At 37.2% G+C, this 23,608-nt stretch overlaps 1 long non-coding RNA gene across 1 annotated transcript in view; it reads left to right on the top strand.

The window, feature by feature from the left end:
- LOC144576518 (uncharacterized) overlaps positions 1 to 23,608 on the top strand; it is an 803,862-nt gene that overhangs the window by 265,158 nt on the left and 515,096 nt on the right. The window lies entirely within an intron of this gene.

Below are 23,608 nucleotides of genomic sequence, written 5' to 3'. Positions count from 1 at the left end.
CTAGTGTTTGTATTTTTAGTACAGCCCTGTTGTCCAGGCTGATCTCAAACTCCTGACCTCAGGTCATCTGCCTGCTTTGGCTCCCAAAGTGCTGGGATTACAGGCGTGAGCCACTGCTCCTGGCCTGGGTTGTTACTTTTATTAACTGAAAGGGAAAGCTATTCTAAGTACAGTATTTTTTTCCCCTGCAAAATAATTCTTGCTTTCCCTTTGTGTCTCTCTTTTTATTTTTTCATTTTAAAATACAGATGAGGTCTTGCTCTGTCATTTAGGCTAGAGTGCAGTGGGCTGAACACAGCTCACTGCGGGCTTAACTCCTGGGCTCAGCCCAGGAGGGATTCCCGCCTTAACCTCTTGAATAGCTTGGACTAAGGCACATCACCAGCTCAGATAATTTTTAAATTTTTTTGTAGAGATCGAATGGGGGAAATTGGGGTTGTGGGAGTTGTATCTCACCATGTTGCCCAGGCAGGTCTTGAACTCCTAGGCTCAAGTGATCCTCCTGCCTCAGCCTCCCAAAGTGCTGGCATTACATGTGTGAGCCACCGTGATCAATTATTATGTGCCAGATATGGTTCCAGGCTCAGGAAGCATGACAGTGAACAGAATAGACAAAGCACCTGTTGTTATTCTCTTAGGAGAGATGGATAATACAGAAAAATCTCAATCTCAATCTCTCTCTCTCTCTCTCCAAACACACACACACACACACACACACACACACACACATACACACACACACACCTGTAATGTAATGATGTGATAGACACCACAGAGTGAGTGATAAGTTGGGACTGGAGTACTAGTTGCTTATGAAACATATTCTTGTGGGAAGCAGTACACAATACATAATAAATACATAGTAAAATAACATGTTAGGAGGAAGGTTTGCTTTAGATGTTCAAGAAAGACCTGAGGAGGTGACTTTTGAAGTGAGACCCCTATAATAAGAATGAGCCAGACTTGGCGTCAAGAGAAACGGCACAGCAGACAGAGGAACAAGTAAGTAAAAGAATCCAAGGCTTGATTGAGTTCGTCATCTATCTGAGACACAAAGGGGAAGGACCTGCGACTGAAGGATTTATGGCAATGGAGAGAGGTAGGGAGGTCCAGGTCCAGGCCCATGGGGTCTTTAGGGCTGGACCTAAATGTTTGGATCTTATTCTCAAGGGTGAGGGGAAGCCTATAGAAAATTTTAAGCATAGGAATAAAAAGAGATTCATTCCTTCAAACAAGACGTTCTTTACTATGAAAATAGAAGCTTCCAGAAGAGACTTTGTCCTAGCTCCTGTCAAACTGGCTACCCACTATGTGCATCTGTTCTTGCATACTTGCCTTCCAGGCTGTAACTTGATGAACACCTGTGTTTTCCACCCTGAAAATTCTCCATGTGTGCATGGGATCCAGTCCTCTTCTTCTCAGTCTCTGTCCTGCATTGTCATTTTCTCCTGCTCTAGTAAACCAATCTTACTAGCAAACACGTGCCTTCATTTCTCCCATATTGAGTGTCTAATAGATATGACAAACTTAAAATGTCTAATACCAAATTCATGCTCTTCCTCTCAAAATCTGCTCAATCTGCAGTTTTCTGCTTCTTAATTGATGGCAAGTCCATCCTTAACGGTTATTGTGGTGCAAACTCTGGAGCCATGCTGCTCAACTTCTCACCTGAAAATTCTGTCAGGGCCACCTTGAGAATATTTCAGAATATGACAGTTGATCACAATTTACGCTCCAGTTTCCTGGTCCAAAATACCATCATCTCGCATTCAACTCATCTCAGTGTTTCTACCCTTGCCCACCCCGACTGCCAGTTTGTTCTCAACACAGCAATTTGAGTGATTTTGTGAAAATGTGTCAGAGTATGTAATTCCTTTCTCAAGACCCTGAGTGCCACACCTTCACTCCCATCCTCTGATTTCTCTCAGAACAAAACTCAACATCTTTCAGTTGTCTCCCAAGCCTCACATTGGTCTTGCCCCTTGTACTCTCGGGCCTTGCCTCCTACCACTCTCCCTCCCCCTTTGCTCTCCTGACTCCAGCCACACCAGCCATTGGCAATTTTCTGAATCCTAGACAAGCCCCCTCTTAAGACTTTTGCACTGGCTGCTCTGTCAGGATGGAAGGCTCTCACTCCAGATATCCATGTTTCCTTCCTTTCCCTTCATTCCAGTGTGTGCTCAAATGTCACCCTCTCATAGCCCTCTCTGTATAAAATAGCAACTCCATTGTGTGTTACTTCTATTTCTTAAATCTTCTTAAAGAAGTTACAAGATGACTTGTAACTTTTAAAATTAATGTGTATGTGTATTAATTTATGTATATGTCTGTCTTCTCCCACTAGAGTGACATAGTTTTTGTTTACTCCTTATCCTCTGTGCCTGGAAAGATGGTTGGCATACAGTAAACATTCGATTAAAAAATCATTTATTACTAAAGTATTACTAAAATACTTATTTGCATAATTTCTGGAAAGATACACAGAAAACACCTAGCTTTTTTTTTAAAGGGAAAGGACTGAGTTGGAAAATCAATTCACCATTCATTTTACATTATTTCATAACTCTTAATATTTTAACCACATGGATATTAGTTTCTCTCAAGTTAAAGAAATTAGTTGACATAAAAGAGTGTCTAAAATAGAGTCTACTCATTCAGATTTGTTTTGGTTATCTAGCTGTGAGCTAAGATAGATTGCCCTTTTTCATGACTAAATTGTGAAGAGGGAGGGATGCTTCTAATAAGAAAATCCAGTACTGTGGTATATATATATATACCATGAAATACTACTCAACCATAAAAAGGAATGAAATAATGGGATTCATAGCAACCTGGGTGGAACTGGAGACCATTATCCTAAGTGAAGTAACTCAGGAATAGAAAACCAAATGTCATATGTTCTCCCTCATAAGTGGGAACTAAGCTATGAGGACTCAAAGGCATAAGAATGATACAATGAACTTTGGGGATTTGGGGGAAAGGGTGGGAGGGAGTGAGAGATGAAAGTCTACACACTGGGTACAGTGTACACTGCTTTGGTGATGGGTGCACCAAAATCTCAGATATCACCACTAAAGAACTTATTTGTAAAATAAATAAATGAATACATAAATAAAATAAAAGGAAAATGACCAACATTCATGGAACTGGAGGCCATTGTCCCAAGGGAAATGACACAGAAACAGAAAGTCAAAAACTGCATGTTCTCACTTATAAGTGAGAGCTAACCACTGGCTACACATGGACATTGTATTAGTCTGTTCTCATGGTGCTATAAAGAAATACCAGAGACCGGGTAACTTTTAAAGAGGTTTAAATGACTCAGTTCTGCATGGCTAGGGAGGCTTCAGGAAACACGGTCATGACAGAAAGCAAAGCAGCAGCAGGCATCTTCTTCACAAGGAGGCAGGAGAGTGAGTGGGAGCAGGGGAAATGCCAGACACTTATAAAACCGTCAGATCTCTTGAGAACTCAACTCCGTAACAGAGACCAGCATGAGGGAAACCATCCCCATGATCCAATCACTTCCCATGACACATGGGAATTCTGGGGATTAAAATTCAAGATGAGATGGTGTGGGGACACAGCCAAACCATATCAGACATATAGAGTGAAATGATAGACACTGGCAACTCCAAAACATGCCAGAGAATGAGGGGACTGAGCAATGAAATACTACCCATTTGGTACTATTTGGGTTATGGGAACACTACAAGCCCAGATTTCATCACTACGCAACATATCCATGTAACACAACTACGTGACATGCACAATTGTACCCACTAAATCTAGAAAAATTTTCAAAAGGAGAAAAAAAGAAATAAGCACTTTCTAAGAAATGGACCAACTAAATCCAACTAAAAAAAGTTAAAAAATAGAAAAATAAAAATAAATTGCCTGGTCAGGGAAAGCATAAAGATTAAATAACTTATCTAAAGTTATGGAACTTCTGGGAAGAGAGGCTTAACATTTGGATGCCTACCATTTCTCCAACGGCAAGCAACATTTTTATTAACTTTTTTTTAACCTGAAAAATTAACACCTGCCTGTGATAAAAATATTCAAATGAACAGAAGATTCACAGTGGAAAACAAATATTCCTACATTGAATCCTAAGTGCCATTTCGCCTCCTTGGAGGCAGCTGTGTCATTTCCTCAAGTGTTCTCCTCAAAATAATTTACAGACATGACACACATATAGATCTTTTTCTATATTGCATCTTTTACATAAAAAGGTACCTGCCATACATGCTGCGGTGAACTATGCTTAAATGTGATCTTTATATAAATGTTTTCATTCAGTTCAAGAAGAAAAGTGAATTTCTGAGGCATATTAATTGCACATGCTTTTATGTTGATGTCTCAATTACTCTTTTTCCTCTGAACTATGTTTTTTATGCTGAAGCTGTAGAGGGCACTGTAATCTTATGGCACAGCTTTGAATGGTGTTTTAAAGAGTGTGAATATGGTGCAAACTGTAGGATTTGGAGAAGCTTCTGATATTAAAAATATACATCAACTCAAATTACTCACCTGTTCTCACTTATTTTAAAGGATTTCATATAAATTAATTGTAATATATTTATATCATACAATCACCCTCAATAGGAGTAATTTTTTTATTTCAAAATTTACTTTAGGTACAGGGAGTACATGTGCAGATTTGTCACATGGGAATATTGTGTGATGCTGAAGTTTGGGGTATGGATCTCCTCACTCAGGTAGCGAGCATAGTGCCTGATAGGTAGTTTTCAACCCTCTCCCCACTCCCTCCCTCTCTCTTCTAGTAGTCCACAGTGCCTATTGTTTCCATATTTATGTTCATGTGTGGTCAATGTTTAGCTCCACTTATAAGTAAGAACATGCAGTCTTCCTGCATTAAGTGGCTTAGGATTATGGCCTATATAGGAGTCATTTTTGTTTAATAGAATGAATAATTTTCAAAGCATAATTCTTATTTTTAATTTGAAGACATCTATTTGTGATGATCACAGACATAGTATCTCTTTCCTTTTAATCACAATAAGAGGATTTGTATGACATCATGAGAACTGCTCTGGCCTGGGTCAGCCCAACTACTATTCATAAGCTATGCCACACTGGAAAATCATTTATCTCTGTGTGTCACCATTTTCTCATCCACACAATGAAGGAACTGGGTGAGAAAATTTCTAAGATTTTTTTTCAGCTTCAATAATTCTATAATGTCTTCATAAAAAAAAGAAAATTGAATTGCTAAGTGAATAGATTTTAAGTCACTCACACAAAAATAAATGGAGTAACGAATATATTAATTAGCTTGATTTAGCCATTCTGCAATATATACATACTGCAATATGTATATTGTACAATACATCATATTTTACCCCATAAATATAATTACTTTTTGTCAGTTATAATAAAATATTTTAAAAGGAAACGTTCAAATTGAGTATGGATGAGTGTAAAATTGAATATAGATTTGAGAGGGAGTAAAAAAAGTGATCTATGTTACTAGGAAGTAACATAGTAAAATCTATGGTAGTCACAATGTGGCAGAGAATGATGACAGTCCACCACAATAAATTTTCTTCTTTCTGGCCAGAAAGCAAGATTACATTCCCATTCTGTCTTGAAGTTAAGGGCCACTTCTAGATATAAAGCTCCAGCGGTGCACTTTTGCTGCCTTATCCTTGGTGAGCATTGTTTCTTCTTTTCTTCATTGATAATTCCAATTCCTGACCACTCTCTTCAGCCCAGGTTTTATTCTCATCTTTATTGAGAAATCAAGAGCATCAGGCAAGATGTCTCAACTTCCAGCTTTCCTACCCTACCTCCTGCACCCCTACTGATATACAGCCCCACCAACTCTTCTCTCTTTTCGTGTACTTCCAGAGTGAAGTGTCCATGGTGTCTGAGAGGAGCCCTTCCATTTATGCCCTTGGCTCCTTTCTCTCCAGTCTCCTCCACATCCTTGCTCCAGCAGTTATTTGCTCTCCTATGTCAGAAAAACTCTAGAAAACAACAAGAAGAATCATCTGTAATTCCACCTTAAAAAATTATCTGAATTGTTTAGTGAATGTTCCTTCTATTACCCACTCATCAATTTTCATTTTCTGTAAGGTGATCTATGTTAATTAAATTTATTTCTCTTAATTGAATATATGCAATAAATCTATGTGGATAAATAACCGGATATTTTCATAGTTTCAAGGATAGAATCATTCTGTAATTATTGATCTAAAATTTGCTTTTTACATTAACAAATCAGTAAATTGATATATAGATCTGCCTTTTATATTGGCTGGATGATATTCAATTATATGGTAGCACTAGAGTTTATTCCGTCTTTTTTTTTTTTTTTTTTTTTTGAGACAGAGTCTTACTCTGTCACCCAGACTGGAGTGCAATGGCACAATCTCAGCTCACTGTAACCTTTACCTACTGGGTTCAAGCGATTCTCCTGCCTCAGTCTTCCGAGTAGCTGAGATGCTGCAGCATGAGCTGCCTGCCACCATGCCCAGCTCATCTTTGTATTTTTAGTAAAGATGGGGTTTCGCCATGTTGGTCAGGCTGGTCTCGATCTCCTGACCTCAGGTGATCCACCTGCCTTGGGCTCCCAAAGTGCTAAGATTACAGGTGTGAGCCACCATGCCTGGCCTCAATCATTTCTTTATGTATATTTAGATTGTTACTAATTTTTAATATTTCTTATAATACAATAACCCATCTGCATATATCTTTCCATACTTTTATTTTCATGAACCAGATTGCTAGAAGCTAAAATGCTGTCTGAAATGATATGATTGTTTTGAGTGATAACAAGTACCACCAAATTACTTCTCAAATAATTTGTTCCAATTATATTACAACCAAGAGTCTGTGAGTGTCCCCTTCTCCATTTCTTTATCATCACTGAGTACTATCAATATTTCTAATTTTTGTTAATTTTATAGAAAAAAAGATACTTTATTTTCATTTGCAATTCTCTGATTACAAGTAGGGTTGAGTATCTCATCATTGCTTATTAGTAATATTTATATCTTCTTTTTCAAATTGTACGTTTGTACCATATAGTCCTTTGCTCCTTTGCCCAGTTTTTTTTTAATATGAATGGTTTGTCTTTGAGTATTACAGATTACCTATCTAGCAAATATTTCCATTTGGTCAATCATCCATCTTTTAAATTGTCTTTGTGTGAGGTTTCTTTATAGCTTCCTTATTTGTGTCCATTTGGGAAGTACTTCCCTACTTTGAGGTTATAAACATGTTGTATTACATTTTTTTAACCTTTGTTATTTTCTTTCATTTACAAATTTAATTCTTTCTTGTAGTTTTTATTTTTAACTCTCTTAATGGGTCTATCCACTCAGTTTAGAAAAATCTAGGTCTTTAAAAAAATGATTTGAAAGTTTTTCTTTGTGTTATTCTGCATGTATCTGGAAGCCTCTCTCATTTCTTTTTTGTAGTCTATGAAGTAATTATATTTACTGTCTTTCCTTCTTTGTTTTCCAATCAGGCTTCATATATTTATAATTTGGCGTACAATCCTACTGTCATGTTAATAAAATTAATCTATGGGAACCACCGTAAGTAAATATCTGAAAAAAATGGACATTTTCAGTGCTTTGGGACATTTTTTAGTGCCTTTGGGCATTAGGTAGTCTCAAAAGATGGCTGCCTTGATTTCCTCCCATCCTTGCTGTGCATCCACCACGCCACCCATCAACAGGTGGATTTGATTTACTCTCCTCTTTAATCTGGTCCTCTTTCTTCCAAGCACAGTAGTCTCAGGATAGCTAAACTTTTTACATGATGGCTGGCTTTGAAGAACAAGATGAGCTTCCAGGCCTCTTACAGTTTAGGTCCAGAGCTGGTGGAGTCATTCCCACCATAATCTCTTTGGCTGACTTCAAAAGCCCGTGCTAGCCATAGGAAGAGGACACATGGAGGAGTTCCAACTACGCCAGACATGAGTGAAGCCTCTGTGACCTTCCAGGTTAGCCCAGTTTCCGATGAATGCTGTCTTGTAAATTACCCTGGCTAATGCTGTATAGAGCCAAAGAGGCATCCTACTAACTCCACTTGATCCTCTAAATTGTGAGAAATAATAAAATCCAATCTTTTGCTGTATAGTTCTAATAAATTTTGACAAATACATGGAATTGTGTGACTCTCACCAGAACAGTTCCATCATCCTCCACAATTCCTTTGTGCTGCTTCTTTGTAGTCAACCCTCCCCTACACCCAACCCAAGATTTGGAAACCACTGATCTGTTTTGCCTTCTCCAGAATGACATAAATGGAATCTTACAGTTTACAGCTTTTTGAGCCTGATTTCTTTCACTTACATTGATGAATTTCAGATTTATTGTGTTATTGTATCAGTACTTTGTTCCTTCTCATTGCTGAGTAGAATTCTCTTTTTTGGATGTATCACAGTTTGTTTCATTCATTCACCGGCTGAAGGACATTTGGGACATTTGTTTTCAGTGTTTAGCAATTTTGAATAAAGCTGCTAGAAACGTTTGTACACAGGATTTTGTGTGAACATCACTTTTTATTTCTCTTGGATAAAATACCTAAAATTAATTTTCTAATAAATTGCCAACTGTTTTCCAAAGTGGCTATACCTTACATTCTCACCAGTAGTGAATGAATTCCAATTGCTTCACACATCCTCATTTGAGCTTGGTATTGTCATTTAGAAAACCCCTAGACATTCTAATAGGAATATAGTGGTATATCATTGTGATATTAATTTGCATTTTTTAAATAATTAATGATGTTGAACATATTTGCGTGTGCTTATTTGCCATCTATAACTATATCTATCTATCTATTTTCTATCTATCAATCTCTCTTCTTGTTGAAGTACCTGTTCAGATATTTTGCTCACTTTAAAAAATTCGATTGTTGACTTACTTTTGAGTCTTCAGATTTCTCAATATATTCTGGATACAAGTCCTTTACTAAATATAGAATTTGCAAACATATTCTCTCAGTTTGTGGTTTGTCTTAACACTACTTTTAACAGTGTCTTACACCCAAAAAATGTTTATAATTTTTATGAATCCCAGATTGTCATTTTTTTCTTTTATGAATTGTACTCTTGGCGTAATATGTAAGAACTCTTGGCATGACCCAGAGTTACAAAAATTTTCTCCTACGTTTACTTTTAAAATTTTATAGGTTTACATTTTAAAGTAGATCTATAGTCTATTTTGAGTTAATTTTGATATAAGATGTGATATGGGTTGATATTTACTTTGGGGCATATGAATAGTTATTTGTTCCAGCACCATTTGTTGAAAAAATTATCTTTACTCCATGAATTACCTATGTACTATTGTAAAAAAAATCATTTGATCTTACTTATTTGAGTATATTTCCAAACTCTCTCTTCCATTTCATTGATGTGTATGTTTATCTTCAGTTGTTACTGTTTTAAGCCATTAAATTTTGGATTTGTTTGTTATACAGCAAAGTGTAACAATATGTGACACAATCACCGTCAGGTACTTTGGAAGGGCTGAAATTTTACTCCTCTTGAAAACTAACAAGTTAGCCTGCCACAGTTTCATGAATCCTGGTGGAAGACCCAAGACTTCTGGTCAAGGATGAAGAAAAATTTACGAATCAAATCAGTAGCCATAGCCAAAGTATTCACATTTTTGTGCTGGTTTTTTAAACCCCAATTCCAAGAAGGTGATGCAAGAGGGACAGATGACACCTGTGCACACAGGTACACTGATGCACAAGAGATATAATAGTACTACTATTACTGTAAGTGATAAGTGACATAGTAATACCACTGATTTATTTCAGCCTCTCCTTCTTTCTGTGACTGATTTTTTTCCCCCAGAATCAGTTCAGACATCATCTTTCAAGAAGCTTCTGTTTTTTTATCCTTTGATTTCCTGTAGCATCAGAGTGTTATGACTGAGTATTATGTCTTCCTTATTAGGCAGTGAGCTTTTTGAGAGTAGACTCTGACTCATTTTCCTTATACTCTAGTTTGTCAAACTATTAAAATGTTTGATGTACTTCCTTTTTAAGGATCTATTGGTACAGTTACCATGCCTTCAATATCTTGATGATTTCATAAGAAATGGAACAAATGGAATACTTGTAATACATGGCCCTATTTCTCTTCATGATTGTTTCCCAAATAAGTTATTTCTGTACTGAAGGAAGTAGCTGAAAATACCCAGGAAATAACTGCCTTCCTGAAAATGGTACTTGTTGTGGTATAAGTAGAAGGGGTCTTGACATAATTTTTAAAAGGCTTATAGCTGTTGGTAATATAAAGTCTCTAATTTATGGATTAGAGACTTTATGGATCTAATGCCCTTTATGGATCCTGGAATAAAATGACATCATTCTCAATATTAATGGCATGTACATGTCATGCCAATAATTAGCAGAACAAATTGACAAGCAGGGCATATAGTTTACATTTCCATGAGAGGTTAGAATGATTATTTTGATTACAATTTTATATATTTTATTTGCTTTTTTTTTTTTTTTTTTGAGACGGAGTTTCACTCTTGTTGCCCAGGATGGAGTGCAATGGTGCGATTTCGGCACACCACAAACTTTGCTTCCTGGGTTCAAGCGATTCTCCTGCCTCAGCTTCCAGAGTAGCTGGGACTACAGATGTGCACCACCACACCTGGATAATATTGAATTTTTAGTAGAGTCAGGTTTTTTCCATGTTGGTCAGGCTGGTCTTGAACTTCCGACCTCAGATGATCTGCCTGCCTTGGCCTCCAAAAGTGCTGGGATTACAGGTGTGAGCCACCGCACCTGGCCTCCTTTGACTTTTACAGCCTTCAATGTCTTCATCCCAGTACAAGAAAAAACACTGAATTTTTACTATAAAACATTTATTAAATTTGGTGAAGTATGAGGTCTGCTCAACAGTAAAACACCTTGGTTTGACTTTGTTATTACTAATGTTTTTGTAAGTATTTTAAGCATAACTGTTTGGTTTGGTTTTTGAAAGTTATTTTCTGAATATTTTGGCAAATGAACATGCAAGAACATCATGAGTTTTCTTGGTTCAAAGAATAATAATGCTATGGGTTTATCTGAGAACTTAATAGTAGAGCTTGCCATAGCATGACATGGAACGCTTTGCTGGCATGTACTGTTAATTTTTCATTTTCTTCTAAACAGGTTTGTAATTTGATTTTCCTATTTCTGAGAAAACCTGTCATCTTAAAAGAAACTCTTGGAGAGCTAACTGAAAGTGAAAACAAATTCCAAGAAACCTCTAAAGAAATATTATAACTCATACCTTTGTCCTACCGCCAAGTTTTGTGGCTTCATACAGAAAAACCCCAATAATGACTCAACCTTAGGAATTTATGCATCTATTATTTGGAATCATAGAGTTAAATGCCCATAATATATAGCTAAGAGATTTGAAGGAGGCTGCCTATGAGGAGGGTGTATGGGTAGGGAGTGTAAGTCGGGAAAAACAGCAAAGGAGAAAGGACTTGCAGAGTGCCTACATAAATTGGTTATGAGGAACATATAAACAAGGAACAACAAACTGTGGAAAGCCACAGGAGGTCTCTGAGGAGGAAGGCCTCTTCATGCCTCATGTTCTGGTGCAGGGTGACCTAGGCTCTGTTACCATAAACATTGTGCTCAAGGACGTAAAACCCCTTCGTAGCACTATGACATAGCCAGACTTGTAGGCTCCTTGTAAGGCCCGTGTTCCATCAGCTGCACATAGATAATAAGCTAAAGATAACCACATGTTCTTGTTTTGTGAAATGTCTAAACCACCACTGTTATCAGTCCTTAGAATGACATGGCAATTCCGGTTCACTGATTCAGTTCTGGCTCACTGATTCACTCCACCGTACCCTATAGATCAAAGTGATTGTAATCAATAAATAGTGTGGATGATCAGAGCATGGGGCCTTCACTGTTTCCTCCAGAGTAATAGAGTGATGGCCCCCTGGTCCCTCCATCTCTCTTAATCTGTCTTTTTCTCATTACTTTGTCACCACTGAACTCGGGGTACCCATAGGTGATGTGGGGCTGGCTCCCTATGTTCTGGTGCCCAACGTGGGGCTCATGGATCCCTACGTTCTGGCACCTAATGTGTGGGGCTAATGGATTCCCTACAAGCATATAGTACAGTTTTTATTTTCAGCCTTCTAGCACTTATTTGCAATCTATGTGCACATAGTATTTCAATAAAAAGAAAACAACTTAAAACATAAAAAGAAATGATCAACCCCAAACTGGACTTAGTTCTTTCATTATTTCTTATAGGCTGGATATAGACCCACCAAAAGGAGGCTGGATTGATCCTGCTTGAGTGGAGGTTTCCCCAAAGACCCTCCCGGAGTGAAGAATTCCCAGAGGAGAGTGAAACACAGGAGTTAGGTGATTGAGGCAGAAGTTGGCCATGAGCAAACAGTGAGGGTTAGAAAAGATTACTTTTATCAGGAGAACAACAGATGAGAGAATCTTCCAACACCCTCAAAGAATAAAAGACAATACAGTTGTTTCCCAATGCAGTTCACTTCATTCTGCTTCCTAAAGTCTGATGCTCCCTATTTAAAAGGGAATAGTTTCCTGTTTAAAAGCCAGCAGTTTTGGAACCCTTTGATATGTGGCTCCTTCACCAAATCCTGGTATCGCCTTTGTGAGAACAGAATACAGTTGATCATAAAATGTCCTGGGTCTTCTTTGCTTGCTAATTAAAAAAATAGTAAAATAAAATGAAAATATCCCAAATCAGACTACAATGTCATTCTTACCAATCTTTGTACCTTGACCAAACTTTGTCATTTGCATTAGAGTGTTCCATATTGGGAACAAAGTTGGCCAGAATGACTTATTGGCTTATGGTGGGAGCTAGGAGAGATGGGACAAGGATTGCTGCCCACTGTATAGGTGTGACTTCCTATGGTCCATTGCCTTTGGAGACATTGAGCTCTGGGTACTCATTAGTAATATTTATCTGGTTGTCCAGAGAACCCAGAGGAGGTCTCTATGTAGAGTAAAAGAGAAAGGCAAATAGAGCTTTAGTGGACCATCCTGGATTGTAGGGAGGGGTCAGTTAAGATAGAGGGCAACTTGTGGAGCTGAACATCCCGTTAGAGCAAGTGCCTCTAGAGAGATCATATCAGCTTTTCCAGGAAGATGGCTATAGATGACATTTTTTGTGTCTCTCCCAGAATCAGATTGTCTAAAGCTATTATTTTATTTTCATTTCCCTTCAGGATCACTTCAGTCTACTAATAATCAAACAGTAAGAATGATCATGAATTAACAATTACCTAATTGTACTATCTAGCCAGTCTTATTTCTTTAATTGTTCACCCCAAAACAAGAGACTTCTCAACTGAATTAATGAAGGCAAGATGCATTATGTCAACTACATAATACTGATTGATTATTACCTCTTCATGTCAGGAACAGGCATTTTGGATGCATCTTTGAACAAAACAGATAACAATATTTTGCTGTAATTATGCACTTTTTGTTTTAATCACACTTAGCAATAGCTTAGACCAAGATATTAAAAATTCCAACTATATCTCCATTCCTTGTAGACCTTTGTCCTCTGCATGTGTGTGTGTGCGCACACACACACACACACACACACACCCTTCACATTTGAGGTATTTAATGGTAAATGCTGAAGTACAAATGTGCTTTTAATTTTTTGTTTTCTATCACTCTTATTTTTTTCTGCTAATGGCAATAAAGTACATTCTTTTTGAATCTTAGTTATATTTGCTTTTTTGCTAAGATGTTTTTAATCACGAGATAGCAAAAGTCAAATAATCATGTACAAGTTTTTAATTTTATCTCTCTCAAATATGCTTTTACTTTCAAAGCATTATGTATACTATTTTATTTCTTTAGCAATTAAATTCATAAAGTTATATTTTGTCTTATATGGTAATAATGATGGTTTCCTTACTCCACTCCTTATATTCAAACTTATTATCAATGATAGATAAAATGTAGGAGAGAAAATTAAAATAAAGTAAGAATTTTTATGAACCAGAAATGGCACAGCAGTATAAAGTGTTGAAAAGGCTGATGCCAAGGATCTGCTAAAGTTCAACCCCTATGAGTCAAAGGGTTGGACAAGAAAATCAAGCCAGATTTGAGTTTGAATTCAGGGACTACAATAGAACTTTTCTATTCCACACAGGAGACTGATAATATTTACTATCAGTATCTTCCTGGAGTGGTGGTTTAAGTAAAGCCTGAGTCTGTGAAAGGCTTTTTTTCTGGATATGGTGTTTTGAACAGATATTGAGCCAAATTTTATTCTGCTGCAGCAAACTGATTTATTTTATGTTCAATATTACTGAGAGGCAGGAGCTCAGACCAACTATTATGAGATTTGGTTCTGACCTGTCAAACTACTGGGAAAAAGAGGGGTGAGCAGAGACCAGAGAACATCAACAAGAACCTTCAACTAGAGAAAAAAAATCCAAATTTCAAAACATGGAGAATTAAACTTAGGAAACACATCCAACAAAATCAATAAGTGAAAGGTAAATTTATCCTAGATGAATGAAAGTAAAAGCCTGATCCAAAGGGTCTTTTTAAATGTGTTGAGGCTCCTCAAAGATACAAATGAAGGTATAATTCATGACAAGAAAAAAAAAACAAAAACAAAAATGAGGAACATATGCATATGAAAAAATGAAATCTTGGAAATGGAAAGCATAATAACTGAATTAAAAACACTTTGATGTTACCTGGATTTGAATTGTACTATGGAGCTACAGTAATCAAAACAGCATGTAACTGGCACAAAAACAGACACATAGACCAATGGAACAGAATAGAGAACCCAGAAACAAATCCACATCCTACAATGAACTCATTTTTAACAAAGATGCCAAGAACATACACTGGAGAAAAGAGAGTCTCTTCAATAAACAGTGTTGGAAAAACTGGATATCCATATGCAGAAAAATGAAAATAGACCCCTATCTCTCTCCATGTAAAAAAAATCAAAATGCAGAAGAATGAAACTAGATCCTTCTCTCTCTCTATAAAAACATCAAAATGGACTAAAGACTTAAATCTAAGACCCCAAACTATGAAACTGCTACAAGGAAACATTGGGGAAAATCTGTAGGACATAGGTCTGGACAAAAAATTTTTTTAGCAACACCCTACAAGCGCAGCCCACCAAAGCAAAATGGACAAACAGGAGAGCATAAAGTTAAAAAGCTTCTTCACAGCAAAGGAAACAAACAACAAAGTGAAGAAACAACCCACAGAATGGGATAAAATATTTATAAACTACCTATCTGACAATGGATTAGTAAGCAGAGCATATAAAGAGCTCAAACAACTCTATAGTAAAAAACTCTAAAATAATCTGATCAAAAAAATGGGCAAAAGATTTGAATAGACATTTTTCAAAGAAAGACGTGCAAATGGTAAACAGGCATATGAAAACGTGCTTAAACCTCATGAATCATCAGAGAAGTGCAAATGAAAACTATACTGAGATATTATCTCACCCCAGTTAAAATGGCTTATATCCAAAAGATAGTCAATAACAAATGCTAGTGAAAATGTGGAGAAAAGGCAACCCTTGTACACTCTAAATGTAAATTAGTACAACCACCATGGATAACAGTTTGGAGGTTCATCAGAAAAAACTAAAAATGAAGCTGCCATATAATCCAGCAATGCCACTGCTGGGCATATACTCAAAAGACATCAAAGAGATATCTGCACTCCTATGTTAGTTGCAGCACGGTTTATAATAGCTAAGATTTGGAAGCAGCCTAAGTGTTCATCAATAGATGACTGGCTAAAGAAAATATGGTACATATATACATTGGAGTACTATTTAGCCATAAAATAGAATAAAATTCAGTCATTTGCAACAACATGAATGGGACTAGAAGTCATTACATTACGTGAAATAAGCCAGACACAGAAAGAGAAGCATCGCAAGTTCTTACTTCCTAAAAATGAAAACAATTTAACTCATGGACATAGAGAGTCAAAGGATGGTTCCCAGAGGCTGGGAAGAGTAGTAGGGGATTTGAAGGAGAGGTAGGGATGGTTAATGGGCACAAAAAATAATACACAGAATGAATAAGACCTCTGTTTGATAGCATAACAGGGTGACTATAGTCAGCAATAACTTAATTGTACATTTTAAAATAACTTAAACAGTATAATTAGATTGTTTGTAACTCAAAGAATAAATGCTTGAGAGGATGAATACCCCACTCTCCTTGATGTACCTATTTTACATTACATGTCTGTATCAGAACATCTCACTTATTCCATAAATATATACACCTACTCTGTATCCACAATAATTAAACGTTTAAAAAATCTTTACATTGGGGAGAAAAAAACTATAACGTATACTGATGGATGTCCTACATACTGGAAATGTAGTGGAAATGGGGATGGGGATGTAGAATGAGGAATTGGTGCTTGTGAAACAGGTTCACTGTGCACTGGTTACCACTTCAGCCTATAGCATCCTGGGCTGCACTTTTACTACATACCTGAGTCTGATGAGATGAAAACTCACACACACACAAATTACATAAAGTAGTACCATTACTTATAGGTGGGCAGAAAGGGATAACAGAAGCCTAGGAGTTATGATGAGCCAGTCCCCCAGGGCTCAGGAAATCTGCTCAGGACAAATGGAGTCTCTTCTGAGAGTGCCTTATTGCTCCCAGGATAAAAAACCCAGAGTAGGTTGCTTTACAGGATCCCTTGAACCACAGCTGAGGGACCCTAGAAAGTAGTCCACCCTCAGTTTTTCATCCTAGGAGTGATAAAACATGCTGGGCTAAAGCAATGAAGAATAAACTGTTTCCAGGGGGAACAGGGAGAGAGTCTGGGCTCTTCTGGCCAACTCCTCCTTATCTCAGGATGTTGCATGTTCCACACATTCTACAGTTATTCTGCAGAATTACAAGTAAGAAAGAGGAGAAAACTGGGTTGGTTCAGTGCCACCCATGGAACTGTCCTTCAGTAATGTCATGTATGGAAATTTATATGGGTATATGAAAAATCAGTAGAAAGAAAAAAAGATCTTACTAATACATAAGATAAACCCTAGACAGGTCAAAATTAAATAGAGAATTAGTAAACTGAAAGATAATATTTAGAAATGTGCTCAGAATGCAGCCTGGATAAACAAAAAGTGATTTTAAAATATGAAGAATTAATTAAAAGAAATGAAGGATAGCTGCAAAGAATGCAACATATGTACGTATACTCTGTGAAACCCTATAAGTTCCAGGAGATGCAAATAAAGGAAATAAAGAAGCAATATTCAAAGATCATTGCTGAGGAATTTTCAAATTTTGTTAAAGATGTGATTTCTTAGATTGAAACTATTCTCCAAAAAGCATCTAGGATCATTAAAGGTAACTCCACACCTAGTCACAAATCTGTAAAAGTAGAGAACATCAAGAATAAAGAGAAAAATCTTAAAATCTTCCAGAAAGGAAAAGAAAAAGATTACCTAAGAGGATTGACAATTAAAATGAGAGCAGACTTCTCATCAGTAGTAGTATGTGCCAGAAGATATATGATAAGTATCTTCAAAGTACAGAGGCAGTGGTGCTACCCCTTCTACCCTTGGACTAACAAAGGAGCAAAAACCCTAAGTACTCTATCCACACCTACAACAAGCAGCAGTTAACCCAAGGAGAGGAGGCCAGTTTGTCTTCCATGAGTCCTACCCACCTCCCTGCTCATCACTAGGCAGGGAACCCCTGGCTTGGGCTCACAGCACAGACCCCCAACCTGGGCTGATTGCACTGAGAGATGATCTGCATCTCTCTGGAGCAAAGTTCCCAGGAGACAAGTAAAAGACCCTCATCACAACCACAGTGAAGGTGCCTTCCTCTGCTGCCTGCAAATTGGGGAGGAAACATTAATCCTGAGATTACTTTAGAGCTGTGATGGGCAGCCTGGGAGTGCCAAGCTGTGATCTATAGTCAGCACTGAAGTGGGAGAGGAGCCCACAATTTCGGAGCATTGGGAGGCCGCATGGCTACAGCTGTGAAGAAATACAGGAAAGTCACAAGACTGAGCAAGAGCCTCCTACTGACCACTATGCCTAAGTGCCATTCATTGGATCATATTCCAAAACTTCAACACCAAAAGTACCTCACTAACATACATCCCTGTGAAACCAAAGACAAGAAACTACAAATAATGACCCTGCACAAAGCCTTGACCCTGTGCAAACATCCAAAAAGGAAGGCAAGAAGTCTATTGACTGTACTCAATCTTCACCACAGTTAAAGGAACACCCACATGCAGAGATGAGAAGGAATCAACACAAGAACTCTGGTAACTCAAATGGCCAGTGTCTTATGTCTTCTAAACAACTGCGCTAGTTTTCAAACAAGAGTTCTTAACCAACTCATTGGCTGAAATGACAGAAATAAAGATCACTGAAATTCAGGAGAATAGCAAAACCCAATCCAAGGAAACTAAGAATCACAATAAAATGATACAAGTGCTGACAGATGAAATAGCCAGTATAAAAAAGAATCTAACTTATCTGATAGAGTTGAAAAAGACACTACAATAATTTCACAATGCAATTACAAGTATTAGCAGAATAATAGATGAAACTGAGGGCAAGATCCTGAAATTTGAAGATTAGCTTTCTGAAATAAGATAGTAAGACAAAAAGAAACAAGAATGAAGAGGAATGAACACAACCTTTGGAAAGATGTGGGATTCTATAAAGAGGCCAAATCTACAAATCACTGGCATCCTTGACAGGGAAAGGAGATAGGAAACAACTTGAAAAACATATTTAAGAATATCATCCATGAAAATGTCCCCAATCTCACTAGAGGGGCCAACAATCAAATTTAGGAAACACAGAGAACCCCCGCAGTACCCTATACAAGAAGATCATCTCCAAGACATATGATCATCAGATATTTCAAAGTTGAAGTAAAAGAAAGAACGTTAAAGGCAGGCACAGGGAAAGGGCAGTTCACCTACAAAGGAAACCACATCAGGCTAACAGTGGACCTCTCAGCAGAAAACTTACAATCCAGAAGATATTGGGGACCTATATCTTCTTTCAACATTTCAACCCTTTTTCTTTCAACATTCTTAAAGAAAACAAATCTTTAATCAGGAATGTCATATTCACCCAAAGTAAGGTTCCTCAGCAAATGAGAAATACGAACCTTTTCAGATGAGCAAATGCTGAAGGAGCTCATTACCAGGGAGTTTTGCATTGTTTTGAATTCGCCCAAACTAAGCTTCCTCAGCAAAGGAGAAATATGATCCTTTTCAGATAAGGGAATGCTGAGGGAGCTCATTACCAGAGAGTTTTGTATTGTTATAGCCAATACAAATGCACACTTAAGTACATAGACCAGTGACAGTATAAAGCAACCACACAAACAAGCCAGCATAAAAACCAGCTAGCAACACAATGACAAGGTCAAATTTACACATATTAATACCAACCTTGAATGTAAACTGGCTAAATGCCCCATTTAAAAAGCACAGAATAGCATTTTGGATAAAAAAGCCTAATAGTATGCTGTCTTCAAGAGATCCATCTCACATGCAATGACACTCATAGGCTCAAAACAAAGGGATGGAGGAAAATCTACTAAGCAAATGGAAACTAGGAAAAAAAACAGGGGCTGCAATCCTGATTTTAGACAAAACAGACTATAAACCAATAAAGATCAAAATAGACAAAGAAGGGCATTATATTAACATAATGGTAAAGGGTTCAATTCAACAAGAATAGCTAACTATCCTAAATATATATGCATCCAACACAGGGGCACCCAGATTCATACAGCAAGTTTTTAGAGAAATCCAAAAAGACACAGTCTTACACACAATAAAAATGGGAGACTTGGGTCGGGCGTGGTGGCTCACGCCTGTAATCCCAGCACTTTGGGAGGCTGAGGCGGGTGGATCACAAGGTCAAGAGATTGAGACCATCCAGGTCAACATTGTGAAACCCCGTCTCTACTAAAAATACAAAAAATTAGCTGGGCATGGTGGCACGTGCCTGTAATCCCAGCTACTCGGGAGGCTGAGCCCAGGAGGCGGAGGTTGCTGTGAGCCGAGATTGTGCCATTGCACTCCAGCCTGGGTAACAAGAGTGAAACTCCGTCTCAAAAAAAAAAAAAAAAAAAAAAGGGAGACTTTAGCACTCTACTGACAGTATTAGACCAACCATCGAGGCAGAAAATTAACAAAGATATTCAGGGAACTAAACTCAGCACCAGATCAATGGACCTGATAGACATCTATAGAACTCTCTACCTCAAAACAACAGAATATATTATTTCTTATTGCTACATGCACATACTCTAAAATCAATGACATAATCAGACATAAAAGAATTCTCAGCAAATGCAAAAGGACTGCAATTATAACAATCACTCAGTTGGACCACAGTACATTAAGATTAGAAATCGAGACAAAGAAAATTGCTCAAATCCACAAAATTATATGGAAATTAAATAACCTGCTCCTGAATGACTTTTGGGTAAATAACAGATTAAAACAGAAATAAAAAAGTTATTTGAAACTAGTGAGACCAACAATACAACATACCAGAATCTCTAAGACACAGCTAAGACAAGGTTAAGGGGTAAATTTGTTGCACTAAATGCCCACAACAAAAAGTAAGAAAGATGTCAAATTAACAACCTAACATCACAATGAAAATAACTAGTGAAGCAAGAGCAAACCAACCACAAAGCTAGCAGAAGACAAGAAATAACCAAAATCAGAGTTGAACTGGAAACTGAGACAGAAAACCCATTTAAAAGATCAAATCCAGGAGCTTTTTTTTTTTTTTTTAAAAATACATAATAAGATAAATAGGCCACTAGCTGGATGAATAAAGAAGAAAGGAGAGTGGATCTAGATAAACACAATTAGAAATGACAAAGGGAATATTATCATTGATTCCACATAAATACAAATAACCATCAGAAACTGCTACAATGACCTTTATGCACAGAAACTAGAAAACCTAGAAGAGAAAGATAAATTCCTGGGCACATACACTCTCTCAAGACTAGAAGAACTAGAAGAAATTAAAACCCTGAACAGACCAATAATGAGCTTCAAATTGAATAAGTAATAAATAGTCTACCAACCATAAAAACCCAGGATCAGATGGATTCACAGCCAAATTTTACCAGATATGAAAAGAAGAGCTGGTACCATTCCTACTGAAATTGTTCCAAAAAATTGAGGGGACTCCTCCATTCATTCTATGAGGCCAGCATCATCCTGATACCAAAACCTGTGAAAGACACAACAAAAAGAAAACTTCAGACCAATATCCTTAACAAACATTGATGCAAAAATCCTCAATATAATAACAGCAAATCAAACCCAGAAGTACATCAGAAAGCTAATTCACTATGACCAAGTAGGCTTTATCTCTGGGATGCGATGCTGTTTCAACATATGCAAATCAACAAATGTGATTCATCACATAAACAGAACTAAAGACAAAAATCACATGATAATCTCAATAGATGCAGAAAAGGCTTGCCATGAAATTCAACATCTCTTCATGGTAAAAATCCTCAACTAGGCAGTGGAGGAACAGACCTCTACACAGTAAGAGCCATTTTTGACAAACCCACAGCCAAAACCATAATGAATGAGCAAAAGCTGGAAGAATTCCCCTTAAAAACTAGCACTAGACAAGAATGCTCTCTTACCTTTCCTATTTAACAGAGTATTGGAAGTCTTGGTAAGAACAATCAGGCAAGAGAAAGAAATAATGGGTATCCGAATAGGAAGAGAGGAAGTCAAATTATTGCTGTTTGCAGACTACATGATTCTATACCAAGGAAACCAAATAGTCTTGGCCCCAAAGCTCATTAAGATAATAAACAACTTAAGCAAAGTTTAGGGATGCACAATCAATGTACAAAAATTACTAACATTCCTATATACTACCAGCAGCCAAGCAAAGAGCCAAGTCAGGAACATAATCCCCAAAACTGCCACAAAAGCAATAAAATACCTGGCCCATGATAGCCACAAAAGGAACAAAATACCTGGGAATACAGCTATATAGAGAGGTGAAAGATCTCTACGAAAGTATGAAACAGTTCTGAAAGAAATCAGAGATGACACCAACAAATAGAAAAAAAATTCCATGTTCATAAATCAGAAGAATCAGTATAATTAAAATGACCATACTGCCCAGACAATTTACAGATTCAGTGCTAATTATATCAAGCTTTTAAAGACATTCTTCATGGAACTATTTAAAAATTCATATGGAACCAAAAAGGAGCCTGAGTAATCAGGACAATCCTAAGCAAAAAGAGCAAAACTGAAGCCATCATGCTACTGGATTTCAAACTATTCTACAGGGCTAGAATAATCAAAACAGCATGGTACTGATAAAAAAATATACACATAGACCTATAGAACAGAATAGATAATCCAAAAATAAGGCCGCACACCTACAACCATCTGATCTTTGACAAAGTCAGCAAAAACAAGCAATGGAGAATGGAATCTCTATTCAATAAATGGTACTGGGATAACTGGCTAGCCATACGCAGAAGATTAAAAGTGGACCTTTTCCTTACACCATATACAAAAATTAACTCAGGATGGATTAAAGACTTAAATCTAAAACCCAGAACTATAGAAACCCTGGAAGACAATCTGGGCAGTATGATTCTGGACATAGGAACTGGCAAATATTTCATGTCAAAGATGCCAAAAACAACCTCAACAAAAGCAAAAACTGACAAATGAGATCTAAGTAAACTTAATTGCTCAGCACAACAGAGGAACCTATCAGCACAGTAAGCAGACAACCTACAGAATGGAAGAAAATTTTTGCAAACTATCCATCTGACAAAGGTCTAATATCCAATACCTGTAAGGAACTTAAACAAATATACAAGAAAAAAACTCCATAAAAATGTGGTCAAAGGACATGAACAGACACTTTCAAGAAGACATATATGTGGCCAACAGTCATATAAAATAAAGCTCAATATCACTGATCATTAGAGAAATGCAAATCAAACCACAATGAGGTGCCATCTCTTATCAGTCAGTATGGCTATTATTAAAAAGTCAAAAAATATCAGATATTGGCAAGCTTGAGGAGAAAAGGAAATGCTATACACTGTTGGTGGGACTGAAAATTAGTTAAACGATTGTGGAAAGTAGTATGGTGAGTCTTGAAGGAGCTAAAAGCAGAACTACCATTTGGCCCTGCAATTCCATTACTGGGTGATATGGTTTGGCTCTGTCTTCACCAAATCTCATCTTGAATTTCCACGTGTTGTGAGAGGGACTCAGTAGGAGGTAATTGAATCATGGGGGCAGACATTCCTATGCTGTTCTCATGATGCCAAATATGTCTTATAAGATCTGATGGTTTTAAAAAGGAAAATTTCCCCACACAAGCTCTCTTCTCTTGTCTGCCACTATGTGAGACATGCCTTCCACCTTCCACCATGATTGGGAGGCCTCCCCAGCCACATGGAACTGTAAGTCCATTAAACCACTTTCTTTTGTAAATTACCCAGTTTCTGGTGTCTCTTTATCAGCAGCGTGAAAACAGACTAATAAATTGGTACCA

Source organism: Callithrix jacchus, chromosome 3 (genome assembly GCF_049354715.1).
Source record: "Callithrix jacchus isolate 240 chromosome 3, calJac240_pri, whole genome shotgun sequence".
In the NCBI taxonomy this organism is placed as follows: domain Eukaryota; kingdom Metazoa; phylum Chordata; class Mammalia; order Primates; family Cebidae; genus Callithrix; species Callithrix jacchus.
The sequence above is the reverse complement of the archived record's forward strand: the minus strand, read 5'-3'. Positions and strand labels throughout refer to the sequence as shown.